The 19,701-nt window shown below is 40.6% G+C and overlaps 1 protein-coding gene across 1 annotated transcript in view; it reads right to left on the minus strand.

The window, feature by feature from the left end:
• GARRE1 (granule associated Rac and RHOG effector 1) overlaps positions 1 to 1,829 on the minus strand; it is a 106,822-nt gene extending 104,993 nt beyond the window's left edge. The window contains exon 1 of the mRNA XM_077830778.1: positions 1,753 to 1,829. The gene's annotated coding sequence lies outside the window, so the exon portion shown is untranslated. The remainder of the gene's footprint in view (positions 1 to 1,752) is intronic.
• Between the last annotated feature and the right edge of the window lie 17,872 nt (positions 1,830 to 19,701).

The following is a 19,701-nucleotide window of genomic DNA, read 5'->3' on the forward strand; positions in this document are numbered from 1 at the left end:
TGTGTACCCCCAAAGATACATGTATCCCTGGTTGAGAACCATTGGCATAAGGCATTGAGGAAGGGTGCAGTGAGCAAACAAATGGTTTCAGCGTGTAAATTTAGATTTTTTTAAAAATACAGCTTATACCAGTTATTTTGGCATTAATTGGGATTACTTAACAATTGACCGAAACTTCTGAACCTCAAATAAAGCTTCTGGCTAACCCGGTATACATTATTTCTAATTTCCTCACGCCTGTGCACTTCCTAGTTCTGAATCAGAAATAACAAAATATCAACAGGAAAGGTTCATGTCTCAGTATTTCTGGCCTTACCAGAAGTACCGGAAAATACACAGGAAAGCATGTTCCTTAACTGTCGACCATTCATTTATACCACACCCTTGACCAGAATATCCAAACATCTACAGCTGCAAAGTTCCTCTAGAAAAAATAAATAAAATAACTACTACTACTAATAAAATAAGGGCTGGTTCATACTTGTGACTAGGTTGTGAAAGAGTATCAACATCTAAACCAACAATTATATGTTACATTTATATCTGGATATATTATCAATTTTTCATTCAAAGTATATAACTACCACAGAGCAGGACTTTCTCAAGCTGACAGAATCTGAGTGAGGTAAACGGAAAAGGCATTGTTAACACATTAGATCAAAAATCTTAAATCATCAATAAAACTCATGCGAGTTGACATAAGTTTAGCAAGCTACAATGACAGTCAATACTGAGATATTCGTGTTATAGGTACTTCAGAAAAGCTTTAGCTACACATAATGAGTTATTCATGTATTTAGAATTCTACTGCTCAAAAGAGACATAGCTCCTTTCTGTGATTAAAGACAGCAGCAGTCACACAGTCTCATAACAGCACCAGCTAATACCATATAAAATAATATAACGTAAGACACAGACTAAAACTGCAGTCAACAGAGTGGTCACAATTTCACTCCTTTTTACGTGTACAAGGCTCGAGATAAATGGTTTATAAAACCATACATGGCTGGTGCTTGCATGAGCTAAGAATCCTCTGCCTACATTGTTCTGGGTCTGTATCATGTTTTCCCCTCTCTCGGGGAGGCTGACTCTAGGGAGTGAGAGTAGAGAAGGCCTCTCTAGAGCCTGGCAGCGGCGGCTCTCACATTCACTCACTCTCTCACAGAGAGTATTTCAGGGCCGGGTCACTATTTAGCAGGAAGGTGCCCTGGAATTCCCGCAGGCGCAGTCTCTGCCGGTTTCACCCGAAACTCTCACACGCAGGTCAGCGGGGGGGATGTATATAGCACCCCAGCCCCTTCGCTGCTCCACAGTCCCCCCTCTTCCCTCCCTGCACCTGCACGGGGGCCACCCTCTGACGGCGGGGCTCAACCCGCAGGGGCCCCGGGGCGTTCCAGCCTCTCCCTGGGCGCTTCCACTGCCCGACGCTACCTCCCGAGGGGCTTCCCCTAACCCTCCCGGCCCCTCCAGAGAGGCTCCTCTCAGCCCCCGCATGAGCGCCCCTTCCCAGCCAGGGGGCTCCCCGCCAGCCCCCAGGCGATTACTCCCCCGTTAAGGGGCTCTCCCCTCATGACTGGGGGGGGGGGATATTAATGCTGCCCCTGCCACCCCCCGGTGCCCGCCCCACCAGGGCCCCCGCCTGCCGAGCCGCGGGGCTGCTGCCTCCCCCGGGAGCCGCCGCCGCTGCGGGAAGGGGGGAGCAGACAGCTAAGCCCGCGGGCCGGGCCGGGGACGGGCATACCGCTCGCTCACCTGCCTGCCACGGCCAGTCACCCCCTCACGGCACAGCACGGCCAGCAGCCCCGCTCTGTGTACTCCGGAAACGGCGGCTCCTCAGCCGGGCGCTGGGGGGAGGGACCAGGCAGAGCGGGGCGTGGAGGAGCCGGGGAGTGACAGGGGTGGGGAGGGGAAGAGGAAGGCGGGCCGGGGAGGTGGGGAAGGAGCAAGCGGGTAGAGAGCGGAGATGGGGCTAATGGGAGGAGAGGAAGAATGAGGAGCCGGGATGGGGCGGAGAGGGGAAAGCAGAGAGGCTAGGGAGCGGGAGTCCGGCTTCATCTCTCCTCTCCTATCTGTCCCCCAACCTTTCTCCTTTCCGCCATCTCTTCCCCCTCTTTCTCACTGCCCCTGCCTCTCCCTAGCTCTTTCCGTCTCCTCAGGAGAGGGCACTATGGGAGCAGGCTGACCAGAGAGTGCACCCAGGCAAGCACCCCATGCAGAGCCCCCTGAAGCGTCCAGGCCTTAGAGTAGTGCACTCAAGTGTCCAGAGGACAGGATGGATGCTGCAGTGATGTGCCAGGAGAAGAATGAATTCGAGAAATGAACTTCAAAGGCAATTTAAGAGAAACAGGTGATGTGGGGAGGGGTGTGTGTTGTGATGCTGGGAAGTTTAGGTTGTTAAAACTCAATATAGTAGGGGAGGAGGGAAAGAAATTAGTGAATATGTTGTAGCTGCATAATCCACTAATGAGATTTGCTGCTTTGATATGTAATTATTAAGTTGGATGCGTTTCCTTCTGTAGTGCAGCAATTATTATTATTTTTTATGATGGAGGTTTTTAACTATTCCTGTCCACAATTTTTTTTAAAGCCTGACTAAAAGAACATGATAAAATTCAACGTCATTGTTAAATGACATTAGACTGGAATTAGAGAACTTTCAGTGCAGCATAGCTGCAATGTGCTTTCTCACCAGTCACTCATGATGTAAAAAAGAAAAGGAGTACTTGTGGCACCTTAGAGACTAACCAATTTATTTGAGCATAAGCTTTCGTGAGCTACAGCTCACTTCATCGGATGCTTCATCATTGCATCCGATGAAGTGAGCCGTAGCTCACGAAAGCTTATGCTCAAATAAATTGGTTAGTCTCTAAGGTGCCACAAGTACTCCTTTTCTTTTTGCGAATACAGACTAACACGGCTGTTACATCATGAGTGGTTTCAGAGTATTTACTAGTGGTTTTATGCACTCTTCAGGAAATGTTTGAAGTGTGGTGTCTTCAGGGCAGGAGTTTAAACAAATTTATTAACACACAATTTGAATATTGATGTAAATTTCAAGTCTGTACAGGAAACTTGGTTGCAGATAGTAATGAATTTTCAAATCCAGGAATACTCTGTGAGGGAAAATAGGCTTAATGAAGGGGGAGGAGTAATGTGTATTTCTTTTAATTTTTTTAAATGATATGAGGTATTAATTTGAAAAGTGAACAGAAGTGTAATGCAATCACAGAATAGGCAGGTGGAGGTTGGATTAAAAAGTCCTAGTAGAGTAGTTTAAGAACTGTTAGCCTAGGGAGAGCCAAATGCTTTGATGGAAGGGCCTAAAAGTCTGATGGGCTTTCATTAGCTCAGAACAAACCCTCAAATAAATGTTTTGGAGAAGATAGTAACAGAATGAAATTAACAAGAATTTACATCAGTTTCTGCTGCTAATCAGAACCCATGGGAAGCCTGGTAGAAATCCCTGGAGCCATTGGCTTCTCAACAATTGATGGAGGCTGAAGGACTGGGCTTCTAATGAGCATGTTGCCCTTAGACCTTGTTGTGCCCTTTTCACAATGTTCCATATCTACCTCTTGCTAGTAAATTTAGTCTTCCAACTAGTAGGTCTCTGGGGAAATTTTCAAGTTCTATGGCAAGTGGGCCAGATGCGACCAGGGAAGAGATGGCTGGAGCACAGCTGGCTACTTCACCAGGGTGGGCAGTTGTGATATTGTTCCTTCTACTGGAGGGTGGAACAATGAGGCTGCTACTTTGTTTAAACCAAAAGGTTGGTACGGATTGGTAGAGAGAGGGGGAGATTGAGGAGTGAGTTAGAAAAGAGAAGCTGGGGTTTGAGAGATTTTTGTGTTGGAAAGGAAGGAGAGACCGACACTGTGAAGAAGAAGATAGAGAACACAATAGAAGAAAAGAAAGAGGACTAAATAGAGTGAGAATGAGAAGAAGGAAAAGATATTTGAAGCAATGCAGGAAAAGATACACAATACCCATGTTAGAAAGAAAAAGTGGAGTGAAGCCAGAAAGGGATAGAAGCTATTGTAAAGCCATGGAGCGAGAGCATCAAATACATTTTCAGAATGTATTAAATACAGAGGTGATTGACAGTCTTACTGTTGAGAATACAAAGACTTGTATTCCTTTATATTGCATGGGGTTGTGGGTTTAGGGGGAATGGCAGTGTTGTTTTTCACCCTGACTAGTTGGCTTTGTCCTTTGAATAGTAGGTGTCAGGTAAATTTTTTTTAAGCCCTGCTGTAATAAAATATTAAAAATACAAGAGTGAGAAAGAAGGGCCCCTTACTGACAAGGACAAGCAATACCGGATGAAAAATAAAAAAATGTGTTGGTATATAACTCATTGGATATATTGCTATGAAGTTTGGTATAACTTTACAGGATTGAGTAACAGATAACGTTTCTGGGTTTTTTTGCCTCTGCTTTTTTGCTTCTTGTATGTTAAGATGATTTAGATCTTGATCCTTCCAGTACTTTAGAACTTCAATAGGACTAGTCATATGTAAAGTTATGCACACGTTTAAGTGTTTGCAAGATAAAAGCCTTAATGATCACACTGGGCCTGGTTATGCCCTATTTATTCACACTGAAAGATATCTTGGTACACAAATAATCCTATTGAAGTCAGTGGTCCTATAAAACAGAAAAAAGTGCTAAATAACATCAGTAAATATGGCAGAACCAAGGCCTAAAATGATCATGTTGATTTTGCTTTCCAATATATCCTTACATATCCCTATGCAACTCTTACAAAGCTAATAATTTCAGCATGTGAGTCTGTATCTAAAGGTGAGACATCTGAATTTTAGAATTGTTGAAGGTTATAAATGAAAGTGTCAAAGTCCAGGAGGTTGATAGTAAAATTCTGGCTCTGGAGCCAAAATCTGTGAACCCAATTACATTAATGGAACAACAACAAGAAAAGATGAAGTGAGCTGTAGCTCACTGTCATAAATATAAGGGGAAGGGTAAACCCCTTTGAAATTCCTCCTGGCCAGGGGAAAGCTCCTCTCACCTGTAAAGGGTTAAGAAGCTAAAGGTAACCTCGCTGGCAACTGACCAAAATGACCAATGAGGAGACAAGATACTTTCAAAAGCTGGGAGGAGGGAGAGAAACAAAGGGTCTGTGTCTGTCTGTATGCTGTGCTTGGCCAGGGATAGACCAGGAATGGAGTCTTAGAACTTTTAGTAAGTAATCTAGCTAGGTATGTGTTAGATTATGATTTCTTTAAATGGCTGAGAAAAGTATTGTGCTGAATAGAATAACTATTTCTGTCTGTGTATCTTTTTTGTAACTTAAGGTTTTGCCTAGAGGGGTTCTCTATGTTTTTGAATCTAATTACCCTGTAAGATATCTACCATCCTGATTTTACAGGGGGGATTTCTTCATTTCTATTTACTTCTATTTTCTATTAAAAGTCTTCTTGTAAAAAACTGAATGTTTTTTCATTGTTCTCAGATCCAAGGGTTTGGGTCTGTGGTCACCTATGCAAATTGGTGAGGCTTTTTATCCAACATTTCCCAGGAAAGGGGGGGTGCAAGTGTTGGGAGGATTGTTCATTGTTCTTAAGATCCAAGGGTCTGGGTCTGTAGTCACCTAGGCAAATTGGTGAGGCTTTTTACCGAACCTTGTCCAGGAAGTGGGGTGCAGGGTTTTGGGAAGTATTTTGGGGGGAAAGACGCGTCCAAACAGCTCTTCCCCAGTAACCAGTATTAGTTTGGTGGTGGTAGCGGCCATTCCAAGGACCACGGGTGGAATACTTTGTACCTTGGGGAAGTTTTGACCTAAGCTGGTAAAGATAAGCTTAGGAGGTTTTTCATGCAGGTCCCCACATCTGTACCCTAGAGTTCAGAGTGGGGGAGGAACCTTGACACTCACGAAAGCTCATGCTCAAATAAATTGGTTAGTCTCTAAGGTGCCACAAGGACTCCTTTTCTTTTTGCGAATACAGACTAACATGGCTGTTACTCTGAAACAAAACCATTAACACCTTTTTAGATGTGATCAGTATATGTTGGATTATGCTAATTTGGTTCAGTTCAGTCTGACTAAAGTCCATACTACCTAATGTATAATAAAGTGTAATATACTTGAGTAACTAAGGAGAATATACATAATGTGCTGGCCATGTATCTAGACATTTGTTTTGACAGTTCTAGTTTGGCTTGCAAGTTCCAGTTCAATAATTTCCCTGTATGTGTAACTGAATATCCTTATTCATGTTTTGTAAATTACCAGTGTAATGTTTACTTTTTCTTAATTTTGGGATGGTGGTAATAAGATCAGCTATTGATTAGAATGATGAAATCTGCATACAATGGCTGTGTTTAATTACATCTATTCATTTCCTATGTGTATTAATTGTTGTGTTTCCTGTTGTGTATTAATATATCTGAGAAGTACTTTCCAAAAGCTCCATTGAATAGGAAGGGAAGGAAATCTGTGCACTGGTGGAACAAAGAATGTAACAATGCTGTTTAGCAAGAGGAAGCCAACTTTTAATACCATTAAATGTACTATGAGTGCTTCTGATCTCATAGGTTGTAAAAGGAAGAAATCATCACCTCCGAGAAAGGGCAGAATTGGCACACTCTTACTGTGGTAAGGTTAATAATAAGGATATTCCTATCAACAAGGTCTAGGATAAGATTAGGAGGATGAATGCTGGTAATAAAACTCCTAAAGAATAGGTTGTCTTATGCAGTAAAGGAAAAGCTGATTTACTAGGGATTTTTTTTTTATCTGACAGGGGTGTTATGTGTAGGAAAAGGAAGTATGAGAAATTCAGGATAATTTTGGAAAACAGTGGAGATCAGTAATATTCTATAGTATCAGCATTGATTTCCCCTTTGAGGGTGCCTATTATTGTAAGCAGGGCTAGCCCTAGACCAAATGGCGCCCCAAGTGAAGAGTGTCTTTGGTGCCTCTCTCACCCCATTTGTTAAACTTTTGAATACCTTATTTTTTATTGAATTTGTAGCCCATTTCACGACTTTGATTCATGATATGCATGCATGATTTATCTCTGTCATATAAGATGATAAATTTGCCCCACCCCCAGCCGGAGCACTGCTCCCCCATCTCAAGTCCCTGCCCCAGCCCGGAGTGCTCTCCCACACCCCAAACCCCTCATCTCTGGCCCCATCCCAGAGCCCACATCCTCTCCCGCACGCCAAACCCCTCGGCCCTAGCCCGAAGCCCCCTCCTGCATTCCAAACCCTTTATCCCCGGCCCCACCTCAGAGCCTGCACCCCAGCCCGGTGAAAGTGAGTGAGGGTGGGGAAGAGCAAGCGATGGTGTGAGGTGGGATGGAGCAAGCAGGAGGCGCGGACTTGGAGAGGGGCGGGGGTGTTTAGTTTTGTGTGATTAGAAAGTTGACAACCCTAGGAGGGGGCCAAGAGGGACCATGGGTAGAATGTGGGCGGAGGTTTGGGGGGAGGAGGCTGAGCAGAAACAGGCCTTGGGGAGGGGCCATGGTCGAGGCGCATGCAGCCTCCCCCAATAGAGGAGTCACAAACGGCCCATGACTCCAAGCCCAGCACCCCCCAAGCCCAGCACCCAGGCAGACACCTGGGTCCCCTGCCACTAAATCCAGCCTTGATTATAAGTCAAATGTACATAAATCCTGTTGTTATAACATATTGAAGTACATGAACAGCAGCCGTATAATATTGATACTTTAACTGTATATTTGCACTGGAGGCTGAACTGTAGCGAAAAGGTAGTTTTAGAAATGGATATACTGTGCATTTTGTACAATTCATTATAATTTTGTGAGGCCACATTCCTCTACTGGATTGTAGCCTGACTGCTCTTGCCGTCTGTGGATATTTGACAACGCTGGGATACACATAGTCTAATAAGGCTTCTAAAAATAAATGTCACAAATCATTCATTCCAGTTGTCAGGGTAGGAATAATCCTGTTGTCCTGGAGCCCTGCACAATCAAAATCCCATTTCATACACGTGAAATCTAGTTATTTTCTGTCTGACAAAAAGCTGCTGACCTGCACTTAACTGCACAGACTGACCATTGTGTCCAATCTGAGGCTCAAATGAGCACTGGCCTCCTGCCCATTTCCTTTATAAACACCACCAAATGACAAGAAATTAATTATTTGTCCCCCACAGCCTGCCACTTTGCTAAATTCTCCCCCTGCCTCTGCTCAGCCAGTCAGACTTTGGGAAGAATGCGTATGACTAGCTACATGGCTACAAACAAAAATGAGAATCAGGTTATAGTTGGAAAAAGTCACCTTAAAATACTCACCATAGTAAAAATAAATAATTACAAATCTCTCTCACTTTCGTGAGGTCCAATCAAATTCTCATTGAAGTAAATGGGAGCCTTTCCATTGCCTTCAGTGAGAATTGGATCTGCCAAATGTCCTGCCATCTAATGTACTGAGGCTCCCCACATTGCTTTTTCTCATATCTGGACCTGATGTCATCAATATTATTAAAAACAAAAATTCTCACTTGACTGGCAGCAAATAAACTTTTCAAAAGGTGGCCAACAAGTAAGAATGACATATAAGCATGACTCCCTGCAATCCATTTTGTTTACAGACCACAGAAGAATTTCAGTTATTTTTAAGGTCAACATCCTTAATCCAGAGATGAAGCAGAAAAAGTGTTTTGTTTTTAAATAGTAGACATCATTAGAGATCTGGTCAGAAGTTTTCCTGAGACAACTGCCTCCAAGTACTGGTGCTGAATTGGAGGACTGGACTCTGAAGTAAACTAAACCTCCCCTCCCTGCCCCCACAAGCCAGACCTGGTACAGACATGGAATTACCCCAACTGCACGCACACAATAGTAATCTGAATTTGATATTTTTATTTCAGGAAATAAGCACATGTATAATTGTTTTGAATGCCTGATGATTCAGACGTCTGGGATCTCATTCTGCTTGTTTTCATTAAAACTTTAATGAAAAGGAATTAGCCTGCAAAACCACAAAAATGCAGTTTGCAACCAGGATGCTGGCAAAGCAGTTCGCAAAGTAGTTGAAATATTGGAGAAGTCCATGTATTTTAATAATTTATCCTGATGACTAACAAATTATTATGCATTTATTATTAATTTGTTAGGTACAAGCAATGGGCTTAGAGTTGTACAAAACATGGAGGAAATATGGAGACATTTGGGACCTGATCCTGTGAGGTACAAAGTTGAATTGTAGTTGGCAATGGATGGCACCTTGTAGGACTGGTCCCTCGAAGGCTTCCATAAAAACAGATATGCACTCCATGTGTGAATGAGGGTTAGACAGATATAAGATGTTTTCCGTATTTAGAAATGTGAGTGTAGTAATGCAGAACACACTCGTATAAGGTTCCGAGTGGGAGCAAATCTTAACTCTCAATAACTGACCTATCCTATTATTATGTTAAATATTCATGTCTCAAAAAATACTAGTACTAAAACACCACTTAAGGAAGAGTAGAACAGACCATAGAGTTCATTCTGCTGACAGAGAGGTTTACACAAGCATTAGTATAAACTACCTATTGGATTTGTTTCCAAAATGCGTTTTCACTAACTGCCAAATCCTACTCCATTTCCTCATATGACTAATCCCAGTGAGACTATTCACATGAATATGATTAACAGGATTTGGCCCCAATCCGAATGCATCTTGGATTGGACATATAAGGCAGTTTTAATCATTTATACTCAAGATACATGTTAATATATGAGCTGTAAATCGTGAGGAAAATGTTTTTGTTTTTGTTTTTTTTAAAGAAATGATACTTAATATTAAGGAAATGGTCTGGTAATGCTACCACTAAGATTGCTTTAAAGAGTTTCTGTGCAATGGTTACTACAGCATGGGGGACTGAAAACTGCTACGTTGTGTTGGTTCTGGTGAGGGTACTGTAGCAAAAACAACTTGACTTGAACAGCCATAGTGTTAATTTTATCACCTTTGGCCTACAATGGATATTTTCTGTTATGAAAAGCTGCCAAATAAAGGATAGTTTAGAAACGGAGAATGTGATATCATTAAAATAATTGTGCCGAGTTCTAGCTGGAAAAACTCTCATTAATGTCAATGGATGTTGCACAGTTGAAGCCTTGCACAATTCTTTGATGTACAGGAAAGTGTTGTTGACACAACTTAGTTCATACACACCTCCTTTCTGAAGTTGCCTTTATTAATATAAATTTCTTTTATTACAGTAGTGCCCAAAGGCTCTAGTCTGGATTGGGTACCTATTGTGCTAAACACTGCACAAACATACAGGAAGACATTCTCTCAAGAATAATTAAACATAAACCACAACCTAAGCTTTCTCCTGAAATGGCTGTTTCTAAGTGTTTTCACTACATCTCCTACCTCAACTCCTGAGCTGAAATGACTACCAATGGTATACAGCCACAATGAATCAAACTCACTGGAGTTACACCGGTGCATGACCATTGTAAGTGAAAGGAGAATCATTCCTGATGAGACATACCTGGCCTGTCTACCAGCAGGGGAACAATGAGTCAGAAGTCCTGCCTCACCTTCCTTCATTGAATAGTCTTGTATCTCCCTTTAGAGTTGTAGCAATTGACCACATATTAAATTCTCCTAAAATGAGAGGTTTGAAGGGTAAGAATGGTTTATTATTTTTGCTGTCCATAGTTAAATAGCTGCTGCACTTTACTCCCAGGTTACTGAATTTTAAAGGTGTGGTCAGACTGTACCTGTCCCTCAATTTTTATGAACTTTACACTAACTTATCAGATATTGCAGTACAAATACACATACCTAGGATTCTTTAGCTGCATGTAGTGAAAGCAACCAAAAGATGTATGAAGATCGTAAGAATAACAAATAATAAATAGTCCATTATATACTCATTCAGCTCTTTTCTACTATCAGAACTTCCATATATCCAGTTTCTTTTGGAATTTGAATAAGAGAGAGACACATACCAGATGGGCCCTCATTTAGATTATTGAAATAAGCATTCTACTATCAACCAATTGTATGCATCTTAGGGACCTTTGCAGTTATAGCAGAAAGAGAACAGTACAATGGTAGGGATCCTAAAAAGGGAGTAATAACATGCAGAAGGGATTATCATGTATAGAGGGAATCTACACCCATTCACCTTCCTTTTTAGCAAGAGAACATTTTCAGAATACAGACATTGTGCTGCAGTTCACAGACTTCATCATTTTATTATAAACCAGGGAGAAAAAATAAGTTGAAATGCCTAATCAGAGTGAACATTAGAAAAGGCTTACTAATTAATAAAGGATCCTTTTGTGACTCTATCACAGTAAGGTTCACTTTCTGCATGATTAATATGTACTAACTCAATATGAGGTAAAGATTATATGAAATGTCTCATGAGAAATTTCTTTGATATTCCATTAGTATTTGTTGCAGCCAATTTTGTATCCAGTTCAAAGATGACCTCGATATGTTTCAATATATTTGTATTTTGCCATCTTGACTGTTTTTCCACAAATACCATAAGAGATGCTTGAACTATAGGTTGTTACAAGGATTTGAATGATTAAAGTGCACACACTTCATCACATTTGTTTTTGTTTTCCACAGTACTAAATGGTTTACAGGGAGGAAGATGGTGAATGAACAGTAATATCTACAGGTCTAGCCATCAGCAACAATATCCTGAGCTGGGGAGACAGAATGGAAATGCAAACATTTTTTGTAGAAAACAACCTTAGAAACCATTCTATCCTGATGTGGAAACGGCACCTAATGAACAGTCATGAGCAATACAAAAGCACTGTTAATATGCCCCAGCTTTCAAACCAGAAGCACACATTGTCCCTGACTGTGCAGATTATTGCTGCTGGACAGTGAATGAGCGGTGCAGTTGTGGGAGGATATGATTTGCCATTGCCAGGAACACAGGACCTGTGCCCACCAACAGTGAACCCATGCCTTCTGTTGCAGAGTGGCCCCTCTATAGGGTTTGGTTGGAGTGTGCTTTCTGCCATGCACATTTGGCACTAAAGGAGTTGTGTTTTTCTCTTTATACTGGGGAAGTAATATATTGACAGGATCCAGTGTTTTCAATTCTGGCAATCTGATTGCAAGTCTTGTCATAGAATCATAGAAGCTTAGGGTTGGAAGAGACCTCAGGAGGTCATCTAGTCCAACCCCCTGCTCAAAGCAGGACCAACCCCAACTAAATCATCCCAGCCAGGGCTTTTCAAGCCAGGCCTTAAAAACCTCTAAGGATGGAGATTCCACCACTATCTGGTGTTTTCTGAAGGCTACAGCTCCTGGAATCATGGGATTATGTGAGCATTTCAACCCAACCTATAATTTTTTTAGGGCCATGTCTCATGATTTTTGAACACTTGGGACTGGCAATGCTGCATAGTACAAAATTAGGATTAAGTGAAATTAATATGTGGATACATATCTTGACAATATTAGATACTGTAGTTGGTTTTCCATGAGCATATAAACAGTGAGCATATAGCCAACTGAATTTAATCCTTCCTACATTTTTCAAATATAAGGGCAGAAATCTGGACAGAATGCACATACATCCAGTGTATAAGAAATACATATCTAATTCCAGGATTCACAGATACAAATACAGAAACAACAATGGAGTAGATCTAAAGCTCGTTAATACCCTAATTTGTCCTTTTATCAAATTATTTTTGAAAGGTATGTCCCCAATCCTGCAAGCAGATTCTGCCCAGATCTCATTGCAGGATTGTATAATAGAACTTCATCTGCTGACATAAATGTGGAGCATCTAGTATAGCTCCATAATATGTCTGATCCTATTCCCATTAGAGGTCATGGGGATTTTGTGATTCACTTCAATGGGAGCAGGATTGGGTCCACAGTTTATTAATTAAGGATCACATTTTCAAATGCTTTCAGTCTGGCCTCTAATCCAGCAAATAGTTGAAAATGTCAGAGTGCTTACAGGTTGAAAGAATTATTCAGCACCTTTCAGGATGGATTGCAAAATTGTACCTGCAATTTAAGGGCCTGCAATTATTTGCGTTATAATCATTCCTGTATTACCATACATGTTCACAGTCCTTTTCAAACTCAAAGAACTGTGATACGCAGACAGGCAAATAAAAAATACGGGCAGAGAGTTCAAACAGAATATGGAGAGGGAACAATGTCTGCGTAGAGAGCAAAAAGATTGATTTAAAAAAAAAAGTGAGATTTATAGAGAGACTATGAGGATAGATCTTGGCAGAGAAGTGAGAGGCCGTCTTTTGGCATCTACATTTAATTTTTAAAAAATCAGGTTAATGGTGTTATCCTATTTCTTCTTCTTCTAAAATAGAAGTATAAATTACAGGGCAAATTCTTTGAAACTGAGACCAGCTGTAGTACATTTGAATGTACAGTTCCTGAGAGGGTTTTTAACACTAGTAGTAATAATTCTTTTTAAAAATTTTTGATAGGATACCTCATCTTTCACCGACACAATTTCATTAAATTGCAATGATAGCAAATAATAATCTTATGAAATCCTGTTTATAAATGAATATTAAAGTGTTTGGTTCTATTTATTAAGACCGAGAGATTACTTTAGCATATTGCTGAACAACTGTTTATCTTTGCTGACAGACTGGTTTACATTACTAGGGTATGTGCTGCAGTACACCAAATAGCATTATCCAATTGACTTTTATTTTTAGGCCCCTGGGTAGCAGACACAAATTGGCACACCATTGCTACTCCAGTCATGTCTGGTATAAACCCAATAGCGGCCCCACTGAGAGAGGAGGAAGAAGAAGACTGGCAGTGGGAACAGCATAGGGTGTCCTGTTTTTATAGGGACAGTCCTGGTTTTGGGAACTTTTTCGTATATAGGTGCCTGTTACCCCCCATCCCCTGTCCCGTTTTTTCACAGTTGCTATGTGGTCACCCTAGAACAGCAGCACTGCAAAACGTAAGTGTTAAAACTTTTAACTCCAGTGATTCAGATACCAAACATTGCCACACATGAATGTTGCTGCCTAGCTGCCATTGCTCCCCCAGTAAGGGTCCCTAATAATAAAAAAATCATAGAGTTATTAATAATGTGCAAATAAGCAAAATATCATCAATGGCAGTCACTTCCCATTTGCTCTAGAGAAAGCCCTAATTCTCCAAATGTGTGTATTACTCAATGCTAATATTGGAAAGAAGCAAATATTTTTCAAAGAAGCAAGCATATTTTGAAGAATATATACTGAGGACCTGGTCCTGACCCCATTGAGGTGAACAGCTATATTATTATTAACTTAATAGTAGCAGGAGCAGTTCCTAATTATGTAAAAAATATATTTTTGCTATGGACCAAAACAACTCTCAATTACACATTTATATTAAAATTATTTAATTTGTAAAAAGGACATTTTTCAGGAAAAGTTTAGCATTTTCTCAAAAAGAATTACTTTCAGGACCTTTACTCTCTATAATGTAAATATATTCTCAGAATAAGTATAATGAAAACCTCTTAGGAAAAGTAGTTATTGTTCCATAGACAGCAGGCATATTAGCCACCTTACAAAATTAAATAACAGCCCTTTGGCTCATGTTACATAAGACATACAGAGACAATAATTCCCTCTGTGGCCTTAGAAAGTCACCCAAAGTGTGGGTATGGTCAGGAAAAAATTGGAAAATAAAACCTTACTAGAAGGATCTGCTTCGTATGTACACAAAATAGCATGTCTACCTACTTTTTGGATGAATAGTTTTTTAACCACTATTTAGTTTTGTTAGCATGGCAGAGCCAATGCGGAGACAGACAAGAGAGACAGCTTTTTTTCTGACTTGGGCATCATCAACAAAATTGTTAACTTAGTTCTGATTTCAGAAACTCCATTACCTGTCATATGAAGTCAGAAAGAGCACAGCCCGATGTTAAGATCCCACTTTAAATATGTATGCCTAGGAATTGCTTTCGAAAAATCTCTCTGAGTATTTGTAAAATGAGAAAATTTGATCTGAAAGCCAGAGAAGGGCAATAATAAAGACAGAAATTCACAATGCTATTTTTCCAGAGTCACTTTTCAGAGTAGAACCTGACTTCAACTTCTGTGCTTCAACTTCCCTAATTTTCAAAGTGGGGAAGAAAACACACTCGGATGTTGTGAGAATTGATTAGTTAATGTTTTTATATAATTTTTAAATATGCTTCCAATAAACTATATCTACCAATTTTGATACAACCAAATCAGGCATATCCTTTTATAATAATGTTAGCTTCCCACAGTAAACAGTAAAAATATATATTCAGAGTTCCTGTTGCTTTTTCACTGAGGAATCCCTATGTCTGAGAAAGAACAACTTGTATTATCTTTCGGGGAAAGGACACAACTTAGAACAGGTACTAAATGAGAAGCAGAGAGCAAAGTTGCACTGCTCTCTAGTGCCATCTGCTGCTTCAGAAGGAGGAATACATGAAGCCTAATTCTGATCCCATTGAAGTCAATGATTGTTTAAATGTTCATTTGTGTTCAAACATTAATGTTTATGGCACAATTGCCAGGACGAGGAGAGTCTAGCCTGGAGGCAGAAATCTAAATCTGAAGTAATTCAGTACCATCTGAGTATGTGTTCATGACCAGCATTTGAACCTGTGATTTCTGTTGTAGCAGATGCTGTTGAACATTTGAGGTTTTCAACTTGTTATTCCCAAAGAAAACCCTGGCTTTTTGCTGTATTTGATTCAAGATACTGGAAAACACAGGAAAACAGCAGGCTAAATTCCTCTCGGATGAAATGCTATTGACTATAGGGGAATTAACCAGGGGTGAATTTGTCCCTAAGATAGGAGATGTGAATCTGGTAGCAGAAGGGTGATAATGGATAACTAATAATAATGACCTTTATTTATGGAAAATCTTTGACCTGGTACCATTAGCAAAACTGTGATTAAAAGAAGGAGGAAGATAATTTTTGCATAGGAGAGGGTGATCCAGGGCAAAGTGAGTCAATGGCAGAGCAGAACAATATTTTGGAGCCTCCACAGCCACTAGAAAACACTGCACAAATCTAACTTTTATGATTATTAGTAGTAGTATTTATTATTCCTTCGTGAGGAGCTATGTATCAGTGAAGAGATGTGGATCTGGAAGCAAAATTGCATAACTGTTTCATGCAGTGGTGACACTATGTATATTTTTCAATAAATAAATTTACCAGCCATCACAAACACAGTAAATGATGAATAATAAGGAAACCACTATTGGATATTGATATGTTTCCTTGTACAGATATGCTGAACATATACTTTGTGGCTTCAGAATCACTAAAAAGTGCTGCCTTTGCAGAATGTGACTCTCAGTAGACATTCCACACACTGTGGACCTAAAATAAGAACATAGGAATTGTCATGCTGAACCAGACCAGTGTCCAAATAATCCAATATCTTAGTAACCTGTCTCTGACCATGGCCAGCACCAGGATTCAGAAGAAGGTTTAAGAACCCTGCAGTATGCGTATATTGGTTAATATGCCACACACACACACCCCGTTAGGATTCACCCTGATCTGTAATAGTTAGAGATTGGCTTAAGCCATGAGACATCTGATTTAATATCCTTTCCACAAAATTTTTATAATTAATTATGATAATCCTGGATTTTCTTGAGCTCCATATAAATGTCCAGTCCCTTTCTCAATCTTGTTAAATTCTTCTCCTCAACAATTTCCTGTGACAATGAGTTCCACAGTTTAATTACATGTTGTCTGAAAAAGTGTTTCCTTTTACTGGTTTTGAATTTTTTACCGTTTAATTTTATTAAATGTTCTGTGGTTCTTATGTTATGAAACAGGAATAATAGAAGTTCTCAGTCTGCTTTCTACCATATATTATTTTATATACTTTTATCATAGCTCCTCTTATTTGTCTCTTATCTAAGGTAAACAATGCCAATATTTTTTCTCTCTTTTAACTGGAGGCTTTTCCATGTCCATGACCATTCTTTTCACCCTTCTCGGAACCCCTTCCAGTTCTGCAATATCCTTTTTCATACAGAGTGACTAGTACTCCACACAGTGTTCCAGGTGAGGCTGCATCACTGATTTATCTAAAGGAATGAGAACATTCTCAGTATTATTCACCATCCTATTCCTTATTCATCTTGGTTGCTTTACTGACCACAGCTATAGAGAGAGCAGAGGTCTTTTCACTGTACTGTCTATAGTGACATCCAGGTCCCTTTCTTAAATTAATAGTTAATTTAGAACCCTCAGTGGTGTGTGAGTAGTTTAATTTTTCCCCCTCAAATGCATATTATTTTGCATTTATCAACAGTGAATTTCATTTTCCATCATATTGCCTATTTGATTAGTTTGTTTAGGACTTTTTGAAGTTTCTTGCAGCCCTCTCTGGTCCTGAATAACCTAAATAACTTTGGATCCTCTACAAATTTTCCTACTTCACTACTCACCTTGCTTCCGAGATCATTAATAAATATATTAAACAACACAGGACCTGGTATGGAATCTTGAGGCACTCAGCAGTTGACCTTTGGCCACAATGAAAATGTACCATTTAATTCCACTCTGCTTTCTGTCTTATAGTCAGTTTTTATTTCATGACAATATTGTGCCTTTCACCTCATGAAGCCTCTTGTGGGGGACCTTGTCAAAGGCCTTGTGAAAGTGTAAATAAATTATGTAAACCCTTTCTCAGTTATGCTCTACTTTATTGACACATTTAAAGGATTTAAAGAGATTAGTGAGACACGATTTTCCTTTGCACAATGTGTGTTGGCTAGATCCTATAATATCATGATCTTCCAAGTGTATTGTTCTGTTTTTAATTATAATTTCAACCAATTTGCCAGCTATAGATGAAAGGTTTACTCGTTTATAATCCCCCAGATAATCCCTAGAGCCTTTTTTAGATATGTGCTACCCTCTAATCCTATGGAACAGTGGCTGTTTTTAATGAGAGAGTACATATTTTTGGTAGCAGCTCAGCTGCTTCATACTTTATCTCCTTCAGAACCCTTGGATATATATATATATATGGATATACAACTGGGCCTGGTGAGTTATTGCTATTTAAATTATCACTTGGAATATAACTCACTAGCTCACATGGACTGAGAAATAGTAAATCTGTTTACATAACAAGGAAACCTGGAAGGTGTGAGAAATCCACTGAAATACAGATGGTGGACCAAAGTAGCCCTGGTGTAAAGAGACCACTCTGTCCCAGCAACTCCCACTGTCCTGGTCTGTATTATTAGGGACATTTTTTCAAAACGTCTTTATGAGTGTTAACACCAGTTATGCTCCATCAGTGTTAACATTGTTGGGAGCCTAAGTACAGGGAGCACACTGCCTGAAACTTGTGTTTTAAGCACCGTGTCATCTAAACCTGTTCTAAATAGATAAAAATATCCAGTGTTTAAAACGCTGATGGATCTCTGCCTGCAGTAGGGCTCCCAACATTGCTGCCACCTTTGCACCTGGACTGCTGTTAACAGCAGTGGGAAATTTTTGAAAAATATCCCTAGCATGGACAGTGCCACTGTCCTTAACCCACCCAGCAATATTGTTAATCTATCCAACTATACTCTTAGACCAGCAGAAGAATCTGTCCTATCTCGGGGCCTCTCCTTCTGCCCCTCCACCCGCACGAACACGATACAGTTCTGTGGTGACCTAGAATCCTATTTTCGACGTCTCCGACTCAAGGAGTATTTCCAACACACCTCTGAACAACATACTAATCCACAGAGACCTTCCTACCAACACTACAAAAAAAAAGGATTCTAGGTGGACTCCTCTTGAAGGTCGAAACAACAGACTGGACTTCTGCATAGAGTGCTTCCACTGACATGCACAGGCTGAAATTGTGGAAAAGCAGCATCACTTGCCCCATAACCTCAGCCGTGCAGAACACAATGCCATCCAAAGCCTCAGAAACAACTCTGACATCATAATCAGAAAGACTGACAAAGGAGGTGCTGTCGTCATCATGAATAGGTCGGAATATGAACAAGAGGCTGCTAGGCAGCTCTCCAACACCATTTTCTACAAGCCATTACCCTCTGATCCCACTGAGGGTTACCAAAAGAAACTACACCATTTGCTCAAGAAACTCCCTGAAAAAGCACAAGAACAAATCCGCACAGACACACCCCTGGAACCCGACCTGGGGTATTCTATCTGCTACCCAAGATCCATAAACCTGGAAATCCTGGATGCCCCATCATCTCAGGCATTGGCACCCTGACAGCAGGATTGTCTGGCTATGTAGACTCCTTCCTCAGGCCCTATGCTACCAGCACTTCCAGCTATCTTCGAGACACCACTGACTTCCTGAGGAAACTACAACCCATCGGTGATCTTCCTGAAAACACCATCCTGGCCACTATGGATGTAGAAGCCCTCTACACCAACATTCCACACAAAGATGGACTACAAGCCATCAGGAACATTATCCCCGATAATGTCACGGCAAACCTGGTGGCTGAACTTTGTGACTTTGTCCTCACCCACAACTATTTCACATTTGGGGACAATGTATACCTTCAAATCAGCGGCACTGCTATGGGTACCCGCATGGCCCCACAGTATGCCAACATTTTTATGGCTGACTTAGAACAACGCTTCCTCAGCTCTCGTCCCCTAGTGCCCCTACTCTACTTGCGCTATATTGATGACATCTTCATCATCTGGACCCATGGAAAAGAAGCCCTTGAGGAATTCCACCATGAT

The sequence above is a fragment of the Eretmochelys imbricata genome, chromosome 12 (genome assembly GCF_965152235.1).
Source record: "Eretmochelys imbricata isolate rEreImb1 chromosome 12, rEreImb1.hap1, whole genome shotgun sequence".
Taxonomy (NCBI): Eukaryota; Metazoa; Chordata; order Testudines; family Cheloniidae; genus Eretmochelys; species Eretmochelys imbricata.